The sequence below is a fragment of the Enhydra lutris genome, unplaced genomic scaffold (genome assembly GCF_002288905.1).
Source record: "Enhydra lutris kenyoni isolate GAN:26980312 unplaced genomic scaffold, ASM228890v2 scaffoldscaffold15, whole genome shotgun sequence".
In the NCBI taxonomy this organism is placed as follows: Eukaryota; Metazoa; Chordata; class Mammalia; order Carnivora; family Mustelidae; genus Enhydra; species Enhydra lutris.
Window position 1 is genome coordinate 33,700,705 of NW_019154099.1, and position 19,999 is coordinate 33,720,703.

General features: G+C 39.2%; 1 long non-coding RNA gene across 1 annotated transcript; it reads right to left on the reverse strand.

Moving 5' to 3' along the window:
- Positions 1-17,030: 17,030 nt before the first annotated feature.
- On the reverse strand, positions 17,031-19,657 carry LOC111147160. Its single transcript, XR_002640595.1, has 3 exons — positions 19,505-19,657; positions 19,095-19,244; positions 17,031-17,987 (listed from the first exon to the last, which is right to left on the reverse strand). It is a non-coding gene; the product is annotated as an uncharacterized LOC111147160 (long non-coding RNA).
- Positions 19,658-19,999: the final 342 nt, after the last annotated feature.

The window sequence follows — 19,999 nt, forward strand, 5'->3', positions numbered from 1 at the left end:
CTCTCAAATAAATAAATAAAATCTTTAAAAAAAATTAAAAAACAATCTCTTGTCAAACGGGTTCCGTAAACAGGCTACCATATAGCCGCTTAATGTCTAATTACTGTGTGTGAGTAACCCGGCCTATGTCCTGCTAGTAAACATATAAAAATTTAACAGGGTAATTTGTTCGTATTACAATATAATCTTTTTTTTTTTTTTATTTGACAGAGATCACAAGTAGGCAGAGAGGCAGACAGAGAGAGAGGGGGAAGCAGGCTCCCCGCTGAGCAGAGAGCCCGATGCGGGGCTCGATTCCAGGACCCTGGGATCATGACCTAAGCCGAAGGCAGAGGCTTTAACCCACTGAGCCACCCAGGCGCCCCCGTATTACAATATAATCTTGATTCCAATTCAGCTGAAGCATGTCCAGCATGGGTCAGAGGTTAATGAGAGTGGAGACGCGCACCAGGACTGAGGCACGCTTCAGCAAAGCTGTAGGATCCCAGATCGGGACCAGGTGCCCTTCAGCAGCTTATCTTTCCTACCTGTTTAGTGGGTTGCAGAGAAGCATCATCTTTATTCATTAGAAAACTGATTATGGGGCTGCCTGGGTGGCTCAATGGGTTAAGCCTTTGCCTTCAGCTCAGGTCATAATCTCAGGGTCCTGGGATGGAGTCTCGCATCGGGCTCTCTGCTAGGCAGGGAGCCTGCTTCCTCCTCCCTCTCTCTCTCTCTCTGCTTGCCTCTCTGCCTACTTGTGATCTCTCTGTCAAATAAATAAAATCTTTAAAAAAACACTGATTATGATAAGGACCTGTCCCATTTTTAGTTTGCCTTCTAAAAGCCCATAAGCCACTAAATTTTCTATATTTCAACCAAGCCGCTTGCCTTGCATTCACCAGAGTTGCCAATAGACTGACCGTCTTCCTTAATAGAGCACTGAGGGGTGGCAGTTGCTAACTTAATGTTGAAGGCAAATGAATGAAAGTGTTCTGCTTCAAGGCCAAACCACATATTCATGAAATGTAGTCCAGGTTCACTCCTCAAAACGCCCATCTCTTTCTTCCCCTAAGTGACTTTTGGGGGCGGAGTGAGGGGATCTGGGTCATGTGCTAATACTGACTCTGAAAATAACATTATTATTACCTTTATTATTTTTCCAAACAGCTTTCTAAAGCAATTTCTTCTCATATTTTTTCCAAAAGCCCCCTTTCAACACCCCTTGTCTGAGCTGTCATTTCTCTCAGTACCACCTGAACCAGAAGACCAACCATGGTGCTATTTCCTCTCAGATCCTAAAGAAATTCTTCTTTAAAAAGAACATGTCCTACCTTCTCATGTATCCCCATTGTTTCATGTGTGTAACAATTTCATGTTCAAAATAACAGTTACTGAGATTCTCTTTGAACAGGGAAATATTTAAAAATACAATTAGATCATTTTATTAATCCACTCAGTGGTCTCTGATCCTTTTCTTGTAATATTAGAAAAATCACATGAAACATTTTAAAATTATAAAACATCACATTTAATCTTCTTGACTCATCTGTGTCATCAATCAGAATATTTAATTTTCAATTATTTTTAAATATTTTCTCATGTAAGTTGGGTTTTCTCTCTTTGAAAGTGAATGTGAAAATAACACACCTTTTTTTTCTCCCCAAGAATTTTCCAGCAATCATTACAATCTGACTAGTAAGGTTCCCTTCTCCCCATAACATCATTTGCCTTACAGTTACCTGATATTCTACTTAATCAGCTTAATATCTATTTATAGTCAAAAACATCATACCTAGTTTGCCAGTCACATAAAAAGAATCATTGTTACCACATCCTTCTTTGCATAATGTATGCTAAATTTTTTTGAGAGTAAGAAAAATAAAAGATGAAACAATTCTGTGTCCATAAGCACTAGGAAACTTCTCCTTTTCCCCACCCACCCTTCAAGAGGTACCCAGACTTGGCCTGCAAGCTCATCACACACCCTCTGAAGCTCATTCTTGAACCATAGATTTAAAATTCCTGCTTTAATTCAGAGGCTGATAAAACACAAGACAAGGATACAAAACTTGTGTCGAGTGAACTATGACATAGGGATTTCTAGAAACTTCTGTTCCTTGCCTAAATTGCCTCTTTCAACAAAAACTTATTGAGCTACTTACTAGAGACCAGGTGCAGGTGATACATTAGTGAACAAAAAATCCACTGTTCTCCAGGAGTTTATACTCTAGACATAAAAGACAGGGAATGAGACATCTGAGGCAGAGATACTTAAAGAAAAAGGAAAAACATGGGGTGCCTAGGAGGCCTAAGTCAGTTAAGTGTCAGACTCTTGGTTTTGGCTCAAGTCATGGTCTTATGGATTGTGGGATCAAGCACCAAGTTGGGCTCTGTGCTCAGTGATGAGTGCTTCAAGATTCTCTCCCTCTGTCCCACCCCCACTCTCTCTCTGAATCTCTCTAAAATAAGTAAATATATCTTTAAAAAAAAAATAAGAAAAACACACTAAGAAGCACAAGAGGCACATCTGGCAAAGAAACAGACTGAGAAATTTGACTGGGCCAAATATGGTGCCCTTCCTGAGCTTGTCTGGGACCACAGTCATTGTGAGGTGACTGGCAGCCATGGTGAAGAAGAAGAGGGAATTGGGAACAGAGATCACCAAGGGAAAGAGAGCTCTAGAAAAGGTTTTTGTGGTGGTGATGGTGGTGGTGGTTTGATTTGATTTTAGCGGAGTGATATTTGACATTTGACACTGTGTATTTTTTTTTTCTTTGTTTTTGTTTTTTAAAGATTTTATTTATTTATTTGACAGAGAGATCACAAGTAGGCAGACAGGCAGGCAGAGAGAGAGAGAGGAGGAAGCAGGCTCCCCGCTGAGGAGAGAGCCCGATGCGGGGCTCGATCCCAGGACCCCGGGACCATGACCTGAGACGAAGGCAGAGGCCTTAACCCACTGAGCCACCCAGGCGCCCCGACACTGTGTATGTTTAAGATGATCCACATATTGAGTTAATATACCTGCGCAGCAATATGATCACCACAGTAGTGTTAGCTAGCACCTCTGTTACTTCACATGATTACCATTTCTTCTAGCGTCGGAAACGCTTAAAATCTAGTCCCTTAGCAAGTTTAACATTTATAATACCGTTCTATTGAAGGGTTGGGTTTTCTTTTAAGTATTCAGTGAGGTTTTCCTTAGTGAACTTCAAAATATCCCCCTGTCTGAGTAACAGGAATAGAATCCAGGCTTAGTTTTCTTTACCCTTAAATGGATCTTCACCTGACCCCTGAATTGCTTTACTGAGATTAGTTCTCTCATTGAAGCTGTTCTACAGTCACTAAATAAATGACATATTTTCTTTTCTTTTTCATCTGATATTTTCCAAGAGCAAAAGCTAAGCTACAAACTTGATTTTTGACCTGAGAAAATGCAGAGAACTCTTTTCTTTAAAAAGTTATCTTGCTTGGCAGAAGCATATATCTAAGCTCTGGCAAGTCTACTTAAACCTGCTATTTGGAGATTCATAAAACTTGAATAAGTCAAATTTGTTCTGTGGGTGTTTATCCCTCAATCAACCTTCAAGACTGTCTTATTTCTTCTCCTCTTTTAATCTGTTTAAAGGGTTGAGAAGAAATACACCTTAAATGTACCATTTAGATACTATCCCTCTCTTTTCCAAGCTCATAAATCCAAACAGAAACAAACATTTTCTGCATTTCTCCACACTCATCCCATCGGCAATATTAATTGAGTATGCAAATTGTGTACACATCCCCAGACACAATAAAAGAAATAGGAGAATTATCCCCTTCTGCAACGCACCCAAAGAGAGAAACGAAAGCACATACTCCACAATTGTATGCCAAGGAAGCCTCTAAGACACTATAAAATGAATTGTATCCTATGTATGGGTTTATATATTTTCAGTCTGAGACTGTGGGGATTCTCTAGCAGAGGACAAGTAGGGGCCCAGGGCAAAATCAAGCTTTTGAATGGCATTTGTAATCCGGTTTCTGAAAAGATTCTGGAAAAAAAAAAAAAAAAAAGCAGAGAATAAAAAATTAACAAAAACAACAACAACAACAAAAAACCCAAAATATATTTGATACCAAGTACTAAATCGCAGCATATGAAAATTAGTATTGTAGGAACGACATGAGTGAGAACATTTGGGCTGGGTTTTTTCTTTTTTCTTGCTTCATTGAGGTCTAGCATGCACTTAGTAAGATGCGCAGCTCTAATAAGCATATATATCTCAATAGAATCTTGCATGTGTATATACTCATGCAACCAACACCCAGATCAAGACCTAGAACATTCCAGCACACCAAAAGTCTCCTTCTTCCCAGTCAATGCACTCCTTCACTTCCAATGTTGATCACTCTTCTGCCTTCGGCCAGGCAAGGGAGCTTGGTGAAGAAAACACCTCTAGAGTATCAAGAGAGAGGGAGAAAACTTAATTTCAAAAAGGTCTGAAGTAGACTGTAACAAGATGCCAGCACCCGGATAGTGTTAGGGAAAATGTTTGCACATTCTCCTCCCCAGCCTGAATACCACCCCCTTAATCAACAATGCCAGCTAGTTCTCCTCTTCTAGAGCCAGCTGGGAGCGCCTCATTAGAAGCCTTTCTATCCTTTCCAGTGCAGGGAACTGAAACTACTACGTGCTCCAGAGCTCCCTGTGTTAACTCTATCAGAACCATGATCATGTCATTTGTTCGTAATTTTTTGTCTGTCTGGCTTCAAATCTGTTCTTTAAGACCAGGAATCCGGGCGCCTGGGTGGCTCAGTGGGTTAAGCCGCTGCCTTCGGCTCAGGTCATGATCCCAGGTCCTGGGTTCGAGCCCCACATCGGGCTTTCTGCTCAACAGGGAGCCTGCTTCCTCCTCTCTCTCTGCCTGCTTCTCTGCCTACTTGTGATCTCTCTCTGTCAAATAAATAAATAAAATCTTTAAAAAAAAAAAAAAAAGAAAGACCAGGAATCCCACTTTATTATTGTATCCCCAATTCCTAGCAGTCCTTTGTAAACTAACACATTTGTCCGATATATTTTGTTTCAAAACTGAATTCATTGAAGGGCCATTAAGGGCCCTTAAGCTAGTGATTAAAAGACTTGGTCCTCGTTCTTATTCTCCCACCACTACTGGAAGACTTTAGATAGGAAGTACACAGACGTTTTCTGTTTCCTTCTTTTATTAACCTAGTTTCCTACAAATTAAATTTTATGATAATGTTCACTGATGTACTTCCAAGGGCTCAAACTACTTCCTGTCACTTAAAAAGCCTGTAATAGAAATTTGTTGAATGAATGAATGAATGAATGAACGAATGAATGAATGAAAAGAGTAAAACAATGAATAGATAGGAAACTTTCCTTTAACAGATACTATAAGATCATGCTTCCTTGGTATCTCAATTCTGGCTTACTTAAGTTATAATGGGATATAAATATCCAGATAGTTACATAATATATTAAACACAAAATCAAACCTAATGGAACAACAAGTCTATGGGTTATTTATTTTGAAAAGAAGACATGAGTGTCTTCTTATATCACTGTCATTGTATTCCTGCATTTTCTAGACTCCTAGATATTATGAGTGAGCAATATTTGGTAATTTGAATTATTTCCACAGAGCCAAGTCAGGCATCTGTAACTCCTTGAAGTTGAGAGAAGAATTGGACTAACAGAAATATTCACTTTTTAAATTATTTATTTATTTGACAGAGATCACAAGTAGCAGAGAGGCCGGCAGAGAGAGGGGAGGAAGCAGGCTCCCCACTGAGCAGAGAACCTGATGCGGGATTCGATCCCAGGACCCTGAGATCATGACCTGTTGCTGAAGGCAGACGCCTAACCCACTGAACCACCCAGGCACCCCAGAAATATTCACTTATTTTTAACCGCTCTCTCTCCCCCTAACCCCTGTCATATATCTCCTTTCTTCTAAATGTTTATTACCATTTTCCAACAAATTTCTGCAAATCTTCTAGGTACACAAAGCTAGTTTCTCCCCATGATAGCCGCCAGTCCAGTGCATATCTTGGTCTGACCCTCTGTCTCCTCCCATCCTGTCCCCATCTTGCCACACCATACCTAAGTCCTGATCCAAGCACCTCAAGAATTTCTACTCCATAGGGGGGAAATGTCCTTAAATCTTTATAAGATCCATCTGCCTCTTTGGTTTAATTGATACCTGTCCTCCTGATTCTCAGTGCAGCTTTTCCTCACACACCCATAGTCCCCAGAATTATGAGTCAGGAAGCAGACTCAGGTTTCTAGTTTAGCCTGCTGATTTCAAAGGCTGTTCTTCCCTTGTCCACTTCCAAGGCACTGGCCCCATTCCCAAGATTCATACGGTGGCTCTGCCTCTGTTCTCGCTCACCTCCAGTTTGTTTTCCAGCTCGCTGCTAGAGGGCCTCCAGCTCTGATTTCTGGTCGAAATGAAACAACATTCACACTTTGATGCATCAATTCCACTCCAAATACAGAGCAATAACATATGTAAAACATATTTTTTCTAAAAGAATATAAAATGATAGGGTAAAAGAGAGGGGATGGCCCTGTAGTGGGGGTTGAGGCAGAACACAGGGACCCAACCGCAGTGGCTGACAAAAAACTATTGAAGCTGCTAAGGCAATGAAACAGAATTTCACAAGAACATAACAGAAAAAATTCTATGGAGCTATGAAGGCTACGACGCCATGTATGTCGAGGTGATGTCTCCTGACAGTCATAAATTTATTGTAAAAAAAACAAAAACAAAAACAAAATAACCTCTACCCCAACATCAGGAACAATAAGAGCCATGTTGAGCAACCCAGTTCAGTTGTGGAAAATGGAGCCATCAAAGTTGATTTTAGAACTATCCCTTCCCATGCGCTATTAAATGTACTTATTTCACCTACAAGGTTTGCCAGACATAACAGCTCCACTGAGAATGCCAAATTCCCAACTGCACTTGAAATTACCCTGGAACGGCAAATGGCTGGGAATTTCCTAGGTTGTTAAATAAAAAACCATCTAATAAACTGTTCATTTTTTTAATATTCAGTTCTCATAGTTAAAAATTCTTTTGTATCTGCTATTGCCTGTTGCAGATGAGAACTAAGAAGTGTGCTGAAAAGGAGACACCTGTCAGAGTTGATTTTTTTTTCTACATAAAACAATTAAAGGCATTTTCACAAACTATACAGTAAATAAATGTGTCAATTTATAGATGGTTATAGCTTATCTTTTTTTTAAGATTTTTATTTATTTATTTGACAGACAGAGATCACAAGTAGGCATAGAGGCAGTCAGAGAGAGAGGAGAAAGCAGGCTCCCCAATGAGCAGAGAGCCCGAAGTGGGGCTTGATCCCAGGACCCTGAGATCATGACCTGAGCCAAAGGCAGAGACTTTAACCCACTGAGGCACCCAGGCGCCCCATAGCTTATCTTTTTGATGCAAGACTTTTTAAATTACTCCAGTAACCATAAAGTAAATGCCAAGAATTAAATTTATTTTTTTAATTTTTTTAAATTTTTTATTTCTTTTCAGCGTAACAGTATTCATTGTTTTTGCACCACTCCCAGTGCTCCATGCAATCCGTGCCCTCCCTAATACCCATCACCTGGTTCCCCCAACCTCCCACCCACTGCCCCTTCAAAACGTCCGATTGTTTTTCAGAGCCCATAGGCTCTCATGGTTCACCTCCCCTTCCAATTTCCCTCAACTCCCTTCTCCTCTCCATCTCCCCTTGTTCTCCATGCTATTTGTTATGCTCCACAAATAAGTGAAACCATATGATAATTGACTCTCTCTGCTTGACCTATTTCACTCAGCATAATCTCTTCCAGTCCCGTCCATGTTGCTACAAAAGTTGGGTATTCATCCTTTCTGATAGAGGCATAATACTCCATAGTGTATATGGACCACATCTTCCTTATCCATTCGTCCATTGAAGAGTATCTTGGTTCTTTCCACAGTTTTGTGACCGTGGCCATTGCTGCTATAAACATTGGGGTACAGATAGCCCTTCTTTTCACCACATCTGTATCTTTGGGGTAAATACCCAGTAGTGCAATGGCACAGTCATAGGGAAGCTCTATTTTTAATTTCTTGAGGAATCTCCACACTGTTCTCCAAAGTGGCTGCACCAACCTGCACTCCCACCAACAGTGCAAGAGGGTCCCCCTTTCTCCACATCCTCTCCAACACATGTTGTTTCCTGTCTTGCTAATTTTGGCCATTCTAACTGGTGTAAGGTGGTATCTCAATGTGGTTTTAATTTGAATCTCTCTGATGGCTAGTGATGAACATTTTTTCATGTGTCTGATAGCCATTTGTATGTCTTCATTGGAGAAGTGTCTGTTCATATCTTCTGCCCATTTTTTGATATGATTGTCTGTTTTGTGTGTGTTGAGTTTGAGGAGTTCTTTATAGATCCTGGATATCAACCTTTTGTCTGTACTGTCATTTGCAAATATCTTCTCCCATTCCGTGGGTTGCCTCTTTGTTTTGTTGACTGTTTCCTTTGCTGTGCAGAAGCTTTTGATCTTGATGAAGTCCCAAAAGTTCATTTTCGCTTTTGTTTCCTTTGCCTTTGGAGACATATCTTTAATGAAGTTGCTGTGGCTGATATCGAAGAGGTTACTGCCTATGTTCTCCTCTAGGATTCTGATGGATTCCTTTCTCATGTTGAGGTCTTTTATCCATTTCGACCCTCAACTCTATGGTCAAATAATCTTCGAAAAAAAACAGGAAAAAATATACAGTGGAAAAAAGATAGTCTCTTCAATAAATGGTGCTGGGAAAACAAGAATTAAATTTAAATGTGCAACTACATGTAAACATGGGATCTACATGCTGACATGTTTTTAGTGTTTTTTTTTAAACCAGTTGTGAATTTGTTAGAGTTATGACTAGCTCTTATCAAGTTATGCAAATATTTAAGAATAAACGTGTCTTAGTTAAAGCATTGATCCCTATGACACTCAAATACACAAGAATCTCTTTCCTAAATGCCATTTGATAAAAAGAGAAAAGCATGGTCAAGTTCACAAACATGGTAAGAAAGCTCTCACCACTTCTTTTCAACATTTTTCTCAGTATCGTAAGGAGCCAGGAAAGAAAATGAATAAATACGCTTGAGAAAGAAGAAATAAAATTATCTTTATTCACCAATAGTATGACTGTGTATATAGAAAATTCAAAAACTCTGTAGAAAATTATTAGAAATAAATATGAGGTTAGGAGATGAATAAACTGATCACGATTGTTAAAGCTGAGTAAGGATACATGGAGGTTTATTAGACAATTCTATTTTTGCATGTTTGAAAATTTCCATGACAAAATCTTGAAAAAAGAAAAAAGAAGTAAAGTTCCTAGATAAAGGTTAATAAATAATAATCAACTGAATCTGTATATACAAGAGCCACAAAAATTGAAAATTTTTTAAAATATCATTTATATTAATAGCAAAATATATCAAGTACTTAGAAATAAATATAAGAATTAAAAATGTCTAAGCAGAAAATTACAAAATAATATTGGGAGATATTTTAAGAATCTAAACACCTATAGGATAATTCTTGATCAACTGAAGAGTCAGTAACATAAAGTTGTCAATTTTCCCTAAAAAATGATCTATAGACTGATCATAATTTCAATCTCCCAATAGCTTTGTGTATGTGTAGAACTTGACAAACTGACTCTTAAATTATTATTAAACTTATATTTGGAAACGCAGAAGTCCAAGAAGAGCCAAGATGAAGAGGAAAAAGTTATAAGATTTGCTCTATTGGATATCAATGATTATCATAAAACTATAAAAGTAAGATGGTATATTGGTGGTACAAATGGTGGACAGATAGACCAACTGAAAAAAGTGAAGAGCTCAGAAACAGATTGCTGTATATATAAACACTGATTTATAATAAATGTGCCATTGCAGAGCAATGGGAAAAAAATAGTCCTTTTAATAAATGTTTCTGGCATAACTGAATATCCACAGATACTATAGACAAAATCTATTCCAAATAGTTTGAGGTTATTTATATGAATGTCTGATAATAATAGTAATAATAATGTGTAGAATACTTTTGTGATGTTAGAGATGGAAAAGGTTTCTTAAGTTAATAAAGGATGATAAGTATTACTATATTAAAATTAAGAAGTTCTGTTGATTGAAGAGAGAAAAAGCACTGTCAAGAGTGCTAAAAGATAAGAGATGCCTTGGTGGCTCAGTCTGTTAAGCATCCAACTCTTGGCTCCAGCTCAGATCATAATTTCAGAGTCATGAGATTAAGCCCCACATCAGGCTCTGCAATCAGTGTGGAGTCGGCTGGTCCCTTTCCCTCTGCTCCTCATCCCCCCACCTCATGCACTTGCTCTCTCTCTCTCTCTCTCTCTCAAATAAATAAATAAGTAAATAACATCTTTTAAAAAATGGTATTAAAACATAAGCCATGGCATAGAAAAAAATATTTTCAACAATTTAAACAAAAAAGAGTTTATATCCAAAATATATAAAAACTCATAAAAATCAATTAGGGAAACATACAGACAATCCAACGAAAAAGAGGTAGGACACTGGAACAGGTATTCTTAAAAAAGGATATCCAAAGAATCAATAAATTTATATAAAGGTGCCAACCTCACAATGAGGTACCATAGTACAGTTACCAAAATGGTTAAAACTAAAAACAACCAATACTGAGTGTTAGCAAGGATATGGAGCAATAAGAATTCTCATATACTGTTAGTAGGATTATAAATTCATAAAATTACTTTGGTAAACAACTTGGTATTATCTACTAAAGCTGAAGATATGCATGTAATTTAAGCTAGCAATTCCATTTCTATGTATCTATCTAATAGGAATGTACACCATGTGCACCATGAGATGTATACAAGAATGATTATAATAACATTATTCATTATAAATCCTGGCTGGAAAAAACAAAACTTCTGTTAACATTAGAATGCATAATTAAATTGCAGTATATCAGTACAATTAAATACTAAAAATAATGAAAATTAATGAATTCTATCTCTCAGCAACAAGAGAGAATAATCATACAAAAAAGATATTGAGTGAAAGAAATAAGATCCAAAAAATATATATTCTATTATTTCAATTACTTAAACTTCAAAAACAGGTAAATCTACATGATGGTGTCAGAATTCAAGATACCAGTTATCTTTGTAGAGAAGAGAGAGGACAGTGATTAAGAAGTGACCTGAAGGGGGATTCTGGGTTGGTGGCAATGTTTTATCTTTTGACCTGCATAGGAGTTATTTAGAGGTATTTGACTTGAGATAACTGAGTTACACGAATGTGCATTATAAGCCTTTAAAGCAGTTTAGATATGAAAAAATATATACACAATAAAATCAGTCAAAAACAAACAAAAATTGGAATAGAAATAATGTTGGAAATCTTCAAATTTTAAAAAAATTCTCATGGAGGGGTATCTGGATGTCTCAGTCAGTTAAGCATTTCCTTCCACTCAGGTCATGATCCCAAGGTCCTAGGATAGAGCCCTGAGTCTGGCGGGGGGGTCCTTGCTCAGTAGGGAGCCTGCTTCTCCCTCTCCTGCTGCCTGCCATTCCCCCTGCTTATTCTCTCCGTCAAATAAATGAATAAAATCTAAAAAAAAATTTTTTCATGGAAATTTTTTTAAAGCCCAAAAGATGAGATAATATCTAGACAAAGCATAATTCACTGAAAGATAATATTGTGGAAATTGCTTTTAATACTTCACAGACAAAAAAAAAAAAAAAAAACAAACACTTAAGTCATAGAAGATAAAATGAGGGTCTTAAACATATACCTAATAGGCATTTCAGGAAAAGATGTTAGAAAAACAATATTTAAAAGAATATAGTTAAGAGTTTTCCAAAATTAAAGAAATACCTGAGTCCTGAGATAAATAAAAATAACCCCATGCTTAGCCATATGATAGGAAAGCTGCAGAATATCAAGGATAAGGGTAAAATCATAAAAGCAACCACAGGAAAAAAACCTATCAACAAAAGAATAACAATTAGTAGATTTCCCCTCAAGAACAATACATGCCCGAATATAATGGCTTTCTTAAATTTTAGGAGGAAATTAATAAACCTGAAGTATTATACACAGCTAATCTTCATAACCAGTACACTAAAGACATCTTCAGACATGAGAGACTAAAAGAGTTTAACACTCACAGATCTCAGGGAAAAAATAGCTATTAAAGGATATACATATTCTCCATAAAAATCAGTCTCCTTTGGACCTTCATGCCCCATTTCCCTTCCTATTATTTCTGAAACACATTGTCTATCAAGTAAATAATTCTCTCTCTTAAACCTTCAATATGTTTCCCTTTGTTTTCCTTTCCCTGAATTCCTCTGAATAATTATTCGTCTTGTATGAACAAACAGAGTATTTGTCTCTCTGCTCCTGTGTCCAGAGTACTGGATACCATTGGAAAAAAAAAAAAATGGTGAAACAAAAGAATTCAGCTCATTAAGCCATGTAAGTTACACACAACCAGGGGTTTCAGTCTAGTTGATATTTCGTTCATGTACACCAGTCATCTCTGTGTACATTCCTTACTTTACTTATTCCAAACTTCTTGTTCTTTCCTCAGACCCTTCATTTATATTCTTATCGTTGCTAGCAAAATTGCTCTGTTTTCAGAGTAAAGTAAATAAACAAAAAGGACATAAACCACCTCAACTTATTTGTGAGAGGCCAAAACCAAAATGAATACAATTCAAAATGTGTCTGTTATTGAAGTCATTGACGTCGTAGAGAAGTGGTTATAATTTCATGTGTACTGTATACCACTCTCATCACATATAAAAATAACCATAGTGCTCATACTGTACTTTTATCTAGAAACAAAGAACTTCCACAAATATTCTCACTCTTGGTAGTTTGGGTTTATAATCTCCAATCATCCTACGAGCAGTGGATGCCTAAAATCACATGGTTATTTGCATGCAGAACTGAGAGTAGAACCCATAACCTCCATTTCCAAATCTCGTCCTCCATTGTGTGCTGCCACTATATGCCAAAATACAAGGGTTTTACCCAAATCTTTCAGGACAAAAAAAAAAAAAAAAAAAAAAAACCTGCACATAGTGTATGTAAAGTTTCCTATTAAAAAAAAGTTTTATGAAGGAAAATATTCCATTATTAAACTAACCACGTCTCTTAGTAAAAATATCAGTTTGATGGAAAGATGCAGGTAAAGAGGTAGTTACCCGTTGAATGGAGTGTTTGGCTACCGCTTTTTCCCCGGTGAAATCCTTCCTCCTCTTCAGTATTGTGGTTACCTCTGATGCCTACATCTGTCCTTGCTCATTGACAAGGTAGCATCTCTAGGTCTGCTAGTGAAATACAGAAACTTTGCTCATAAGTTGTTGGACTGTTTCCATTGTGATTAACAACTGGAAAAGTAGAGTGAGAAGCAAAACAAAATACTGAATTATGAGAAGCACGATTGCACTGAAAGAAAAGAATGTGGCTTTGCCACAATGCAGACTGATTACAAATCTTAGATATGAAATTACTAGCTTTGCGTCCTTAATCCGTAATCATAATGAGTATATAGTCACTTAGTGATTATGTTCTACATGACAGACTTGAGCTAACCACTTCAGCAAAACTCATCAAGAAGTCAAAATGTAATCGAATTCAACATTCTGATTATCATGATATGTCTGATACTGGTATTCAAGTGTCTGGACTTGTTAGGTAGAAGCCAATACTACCATTCGTCTCATGTGACAGAAACTGAGTCTTAGAGAGTTTCTGTTGCCTAAAGTAACACAGAATGTGCTAGAAGCAGGATTCAGAAGCAAGCAGTTCTCCCCGACCCCTGTGGTCTTAACTAAGCACTTGAAGACCCACGGTGCAGGTGCCAGGTCTGGCGCACAGTACATTTCATTACGACTGAACAGTGTTTTTAAAATGAAAACATCTCCCTCGATGTCTGGATTTCTGGTTTCTAAAACATTGGAAAGTCATGCAACAGTGAGCTGATATTGGAGCACGGCAGCAGCTAGCTGGGGCGGAGAAGCAGCCGCCCCTTCAGACAAGGCACGTGCTCACTGGTCCCCACCACTCCACACTGCACTACCCCCACCTGCTTCCTACACAGACAACACCTGCCAGACCCTTGAAGGCCAGAACCCCATACATTCCCTCTGAGCAAGCTATATTGTCTCTGAGTCTTATTTCACAATCTGATTAAATTGGAATATCGAGGCCTAGTGCACACTGCTATATGAGAAATAAGTTTGACAATGTACGCTGATGCATTAGAAAATACTAGACATTTAATAAGTAGTATAATTATTGTTGCTATTTTTATTCATAAAAGCATGAAAACTAAGTAAAGTTTTCAACCAAGGAATCAACATTAGCCCCTTGCAGAGACCGTTATTTCTACCAAAAGAGCCAATTAATTTAGGTTCTGAATATGCTGATCTCGGAAACACTTGCTAAAACTAGCTTGCTACCAAATACACCAACGACAACAAAAACGGCAACAAAAACCTCTACACAGTTATTGGGTATGTCCCATGTGCAAAGTACCTCGTGATATGGTCAATATCCCCAGAGTGTCTGATCCAGGAAGTAGAAGCAGACACACAAGTAGCTAATTCCATGCAACAGACTATGGATGCACAAAGAGTATATATTACTTATGTATTGATTTACACCTAACCTTTTGCCATAAATTATATACATGGAAGGACAAAAATTAATAGGTAATCAGAGCAAAGAGGATTTAAGAGAGGTAAAGCTGAAGAAAGTGAGGGAAGGTAGGTACTTCCTACCGAGAAGGGCTACCATCTTGGTTCAGGAAGTGCTGGTAACCAAAACTAAAAGAGCAGCACAGTCCATGCTAGGATTCGGGTGTCTGGAAGATTATAAACTCACCAATGGCTCAGGAATGAGCATAACTTTCTTCATACTAAGATCTGAGAGAAAAATACTCTCAAAATCGGGCTTTTTGGTAAGAAGAACTTGCATGTATGGTTTCCGGCAGAACCTTGGATTGCTGCATCAGAAGTTGGCCAACTTTTTCCACAAAGGACCAAGTAGTAAATGTTTTAGTCTCTGTGGGTTATACAACTTCCCAGCAGTGTTAGAGAACTCTGTTGTTATAATGAGAAAATAGTCGTGGGCGATATGGAAACAAATAGCCCGGCTGCGTTCCAATAAAACTTTATGTATGAAAACCGGCAACAGAATGGATTTGGCTCATAGGCTATAGTTTGCCAGTCTGTGGTGTCTGTTTTCAACTAAAAGCAGAGTTGTCAGCTTCAGAAGGTATTTTTTGACAGTCATAGTAGTGAAAAAATAAAAGCTATTTTTCAGACTGTTGATCATTTCATGGAGCTGATTGCCTACCCCTCATGGCATGGAGCAGAATGTAGCTAGTATGTCAAAATCCTGTACATTAAATAGTGGTGCTTCTTGCATTGTGTAGATATGCTGGCTGTCACCTACAACACTGCAGGAAGGAGTGGATGAGATAGGTTTGCCCTTGGCTCAGGTGGCCATGCAGAGTGGGACCAAGCAGGGCCTATGCCTTGCTAACACTCAAGGAGTCTGGAGGCCCCCAGAGCTCACAACAAGTGCAATTAACATAATGTAGCTTCCAAAGAGACCTTCAGAGATAATTAATATGCACCATAGTGTGGCAGAGATCTCGGGAAGGAGAGTTCACCAATTTCTAGAACACTTTCCCAAAAGTTCTGGGGAAATCATAGACCTCAAACAACAGATTTTGTTTTGTTTTGTTTTGTTTTGTTTAATCAAATTAAATGTGACTGAAAATGCCCTTTATATGTATACTCATTCCTTCTTCTGAAGAGTCAATAGTAATTTCAGAGTGACATACTAGCCCATCTCAATCCATACAATTCATAATCTCTGGTCTTTTCATCAAATAGTTCAAAAAAATGCTATATATCAAAGTGATCATTTCAGGGCCAGGCACTTAGTAGTTACTGGGAGAAAATGTATTGAAATTGAATCTGTATCTTCATAGAGAAGCAACATTAATTTCAGCTAAACAAAATTACTGACATATGCAGAGAATGAAGTGATTAATCGAGTCTCGAGAGGTCATGGAAGGCTTCACTGAGGTTTCATTTGAACTCTGTCTTAATGGAATTAGACATGTACCAGATAGGCAGAGAGCGTAGGAGTTAGCAAGAGGCACAGGACACTCCTGGCAGAAGAAACAGCATGGGCAAATGCATGTGGCACAGGGAGCATGTAAGTTTCTAGAAGGGGAGGCACTTTTGTTTGGATGTGAAGAAACCGTGAGAGATGAGCTGGAGAGGCCAGCAGGACACTATGCAGTTAAAAGGAATGTTGAGGGCGCCTGGGTGGCTCAGTGGGTTAAGCCGCTGCCTTCGGCTCGGGTCATGATCTCAGGGTCCTGGGATCGAGTCCCGCGTCAGGTTCTCTGCTCGGCAGAGATCCTGCTTCCCTCTCTCTCTCTCTCTCTGCCTGCCTCTCCATCTACTTGTGGTCTCTCTCTGTCAAATAAATAAAATCTTAAAAAAAAAAAAAAAAAAGGAATGTTGAGGCAGAAGACCAACAGTGGGGAGCCTCCACCCATGAGCTAAGATTCTATGGTAGACTTGTCTGGGAAAATGAATCAGACAATGATCAGGGGCCTGCCCTTGTTTGGGGCCCTGAGCAGAGGAACAGAGAGAACAGATGGGCAGCAGGTGTCTATACGTCAGTCTGTAACACCCACAACACCAGCGGCACCATTCTTGCCAAGAATGCCTTTCCTAAGTCACACTGAAAGGGTGCCGTGCCAAGCAAAGAGGGAACTGAGTCAGTGTTCTCCTGGCACCAAAGACCTGCACACAGCATCTGACAAGAAGCCATTCAGGTGAGGGTCCTCAGGCTCTCTGTCCTCTCGAACCTTCACAGGGCTGAATGAATTGCAATAAATTATACTTTCTTTCCCTGGAATGAAAAAGTGGTGGGCGGGGTGGGGGGGAAGGTATAATAAAAAAATGAAAGTCTCCCTTTGTTTTCTACACCTCCCCACGGGGCCTTCCGTTCATTAGGATCCGGTTAGACTTGCTGGAGGTTCCCCGAAGCTACCGTGGCTTTTACTGCTGGCCTCCATTGCACCCCAAGCAGCCGGCAGCCCCACTCTGTACCAGCTTTTATTGAAAGGCCTTCTCGCCTTCAGAAAACACACCGCTGCCTGATCCAAATGAGAAGAGATGCCTTTTGAATAATGCTAAGATTTCCAGACAATAATCACTCTAGCACTTGGAAACAGAATGCTTGTGTTTCGTTGTGATCTCTTCATAGGTTCCTAGACCTCAAACTCCACAGGGAATGTCACAAATTCACATGTTATCTCTGAAAAACAGATACAGCACTTGCAGCTCTGATTTACCTAAAAAGGGGTGTAAGGGGGAAAAAAAGAGAAAAACAACATATTCATGTAGCCAGACAGCTCCCTGTCAGTGACACATACGGAGAAGCTTAAATTGTAAGTTATTCTTGGAAAAGGGTGAATGTTTTCTATTAACAACTTGCCTTCCAGATCTTTTTTCTTTTTTTCTTTTAGCAGAGAGCTTTAGGCTAATTTTTATCTATTCCCTTTTTCACTATAGAACTTGTCAAAAGGCAAAGTAGCATAGAAAGTAGTGATGGGTACAGCCAGGGGTCCTAGACAGTGTGGTACCAGAAGAGTCAAGAGACAGCCGAAGCCAACCCCCACTTTGAGATGGGTTTGAAGCCTACCACTCACTAGCAGGGGAACCAGAATGCAGACTTCAAAATCCCTGAGGGTCAATTTCATATCGTCCTCAATAGCTCATTAGATTGGGAAGATTGAGTTAGACAATGTGTTGATGCAGATCCTCCAAGAAGCAGCATCGGGGAAGCTCATTAGGGGAAACATCTCTGAGGTAAAGTGAGGTGAGAACAGGTAGAGGCTGGGAGAGGAGTCAGACCCAAATGCAGTTCGGCCCCTGTAAAGGAGAGAGGGAAAGAAAAAAAGGTGAGTGGAAGAGTTTTGATGGTAGCTCGAAGCGAGTTCTGCAAAGCTGATGGGGAGAACACTCCACCTCCCAGAAACAGAGCTGCCTTGGCAGCTTAGTTGTTGGCTAGGAGCAGCCCATGGGAAGAGTGACCTTGTGATATTGTGATTTATGAAAAGAAATACATACTTGGTCTTTGTCCCATTTCTGGCACTCCTAAAACCCTTGGAATTTCCTAAGTGATGCAAACCATAAAGGTGACTTTCGTCATGTTAATGTGACCTTTGGAATGTCACCTAAGATTGGCAGCAGGTTCCCAACCAACCTTGTGTTAGAAGGTTGGAACTTTCAGTCCCACACCTCCAGGAAAGAGAAGGGGGCTGGAGATTGAGATCAATTACCAATGGCCACGGTCTCATCAATTATGCCTTTGAAAGGAGGCTTCTATTAAAAAAAACAAAAAGACAGGGTTCAGTGCTTCTGAGAGTTGATAAAAAATTGAAGATTCGGGGAGAGTGGCCCACCTGGAGAGGGCATGGAAGCTCGGTGTTCTTCACTTTGCCCTCCCATCTCTCCTATCTGTCTGTTCCTGAGTTCTAGCCTTTTATGATAAACCAATGACCAAGGAAAGTGTTTATCTGAATTCTGTGAGCCATTCTAACAAATTAATCAAATGCAAGGAGGCAGTCATTGGCACCTTGGATTTATAGCCAGTTGATCAGAAGTACAGGTAAAAACCTGGGGTGGGAAGTGGAGGAACACTCTTGAAGGACCGAGTCCCTAATTTGTGGGATCTGATACTATCTCAGGGTAGGTAGTGCTAGAATTGAGTTGAATTCCAGCTGGTGTCTGGGAATTGCTTGGTGGTGTGGGGAGCCCCTCCCCCACACACGTCAGAATTGGTGACCAGATCCTTTCAGTCTCTATACAAAACTAGTGACAGATTTTTAGAGTACAGCAGCCAGGGCCATATGGTTACACTCCCTGGGAAAGCAGATCAGAGAGATGTACCCTCAGCCACCACCAACTGCATATGAAAGCTCTTTGCATAGTAACTGACATAAAGAAAACAATCAATTAATGTATTTTTCCCCTTACATGTCAGACATTTTGTTCATAGGCTGAACGAAGGGCATAGTCTTTCCGGTTTCAATCAAATTTGAGATGTAAGTTGGCCTTCACCTGACAAAATACAGTAAGACAAACTGGTAGCATCTCATTCAAATTTGGAAAAGGGATGTTTGCATCCTAAACATGGAGGAGAATAGAGAATGAAAGGTTAGTTAGGACTCTTCCTGCAAACACAAGCTGTCATCCCCACTGGCCAGTAAGAACAGAGTTCCTAGGATAGCAATGTCATGCCAAGATTTACAGGTCAAGGGACAAAACATCTCTAGCCCGTTTACACAGGCTTACATCATGACCAACAAGCTTTCAAGCAATAAATTCCTGCTCTTCTAGTTTCCACATGTTAAAACCTTTCATTCCCTGACATCCAGTAAAATCACCTGCTGCTTCAGATCTTCAACCTTTCAGCTTCTGTGGCTTCCAACACTGGAGTCCTCAAACTTCAGCCTCTCCTTCTTACTGATCAAAGTTTTCCTGTGAAAACAGAAGTCTATATTTCGTGTCCATATAGCATTCTAATTAGACACCTTTGTGGAGGAACATACAGGTAATGCATATCTGTACATAGACTTGGTTTCAGGCATCCAGGAGTCCCACACCAGACTCTCACTAGCTTTTTGAACTTGGTGACAAAATTAACCTCAGTGAGTCTCAATTTCTTCATACACAAACTTGAAATAATAGAATCTGACCTTGAAAAACTGTCATGAGCTTTAGAGACAATATACGCAAATCACAGAGAACAGCGTCAAAAACATAATAGGTACTCAATAAATCATAACCAATAATGTCTTTCCTAGCCTCTCAATCTTACCAAAATACATAATAAAAGTATGCACTACATAATTCCATACAAGTTACCCAAAAAATGCAAC